Source organism: Frankliniella occidentalis, unplaced genomic scaffold (assembly GCF_000697945.3).
Source record: "Frankliniella occidentalis isolate FOCC.00 unplaced genomic scaffold, Focc_3.1 Scaffold138, whole genome shotgun sequence".
In the NCBI taxonomy this organism is placed as follows: domain Eukaryota; kingdom Metazoa; phylum Arthropoda; class Insecta; order Thysanoptera; family Thripidae; genus Frankliniella; species Frankliniella occidentalis.
In genome coordinates, this window is record NW_026267265.1 from 365,378 (window position 1) to 366,520 (window position 1,143).

The window sequence follows — 1,143 nt, forward strand, 5'->3', positions numbered from 1 at the left end:
CTGGGCTAGTCCACCTTTCTGTCGGAATACACTAATTTAAACTGCTCCTCGCATCAACATACCCCCCACCCCCACCCCAACGCCACGCCAGGCCACCCTCACCCGCAGCCCCCCACGCTTTGCTCTAGCGCCCGCGATCTGGCCAATAAGGACGCAGATCGGCCGGGGTTTAGCTCAGGTGGCGCGCACGCAGCCTCGAATGGAGAATAGGGGCGGCGCGGCAAAAGAGGGAGGGGTGAGGGGGGAGGGGTAAAGGTAGTTGAGATCGTGGGGAGGGGGCAGAGTACCAGCGGCTCACGTGCCAACCCCCTTCCCCGCTTCGCCCAAGTGCTGCGGCCCGCTTTGTGGTGTGAGGACTTTTGATAAGCCCTGCTAGGCCAGGAGGGCCCACCCGCCCGTCCAAATCGACGACCTGGCGCCGCGCCGCGCCGGGTACTTGCGGGGCGGAGGGGGACGGGCGGAGCTAGCGGCCTTCACGCTCATTGGCGACGTGTCAAACAAAGGAGAAACGTTTTCACAATGAGGTTGTACTCGGTGGGCAGCGTGTCGGGGCGTGTCGAGGCGTGGCCGGGCGTGGGTCGTTCGTGCCCCTCTTTGTTCCGCTCATCAGGGAGGCGCAACAGGGGAGGGGGCTCATCTGGCCCGGTTGCGACCCCCTGCCCCCCTCACCTCACCCGACCCCGGGGGGCCTCTCGCGTCAGCCGTAGGGGACGATTACATTACAGAGGGGAAGTTTTGTGCACCGCGCTTCGGTAATCGCATTATTCGGAGAGGGCGTGGCGGGGCGGGGAGGGGGAGGCGTCACCCCTATACACCCTGGTGACCCCTCCACGCCCACCAGGCGATCCAAGTGTGAACAACCCTCTCCCTCTCCGAGCGGCGTCCGTCAGCTCAGCGTCGCGGCGCCGTGGCAGGGGCCTGGCGGCGCCCAGCTGCGGGGCCCCGGCCCGGGCCCCGGGGCGCCCTGAGAGAGGAGCGGTCCCCCCGGGGGGCCCTGAGGGGGGCCCTGAGGGGGGTGGACTGGGCCCCGGGCGATAATCAGCGAGGACCGGGCGTCTGCAGACGAACGGCCCGGGCAAACAGATTATGCTGGGGGGAGGCCGCCCCCTCCAGTGGAGAAAGAGGACCCCCACCGCATCTTAC

At 67.6% G+C, this 1,143-nt stretch overlaps 1 protein-coding gene across 2 annotated transcripts in view; it reads right to left on the reverse strand.

Moving 5' to 3' along the window:
- The window catches only part of LOC127750130 (apoptosis-stimulating of p53 protein 1-like), a 92,148-nt gene that overhangs the window by 1,102 nt on the left and 89,903 nt on the right, over nucleotides 1-1,143 (reverse strand). The window lies entirely within an intron of this gene.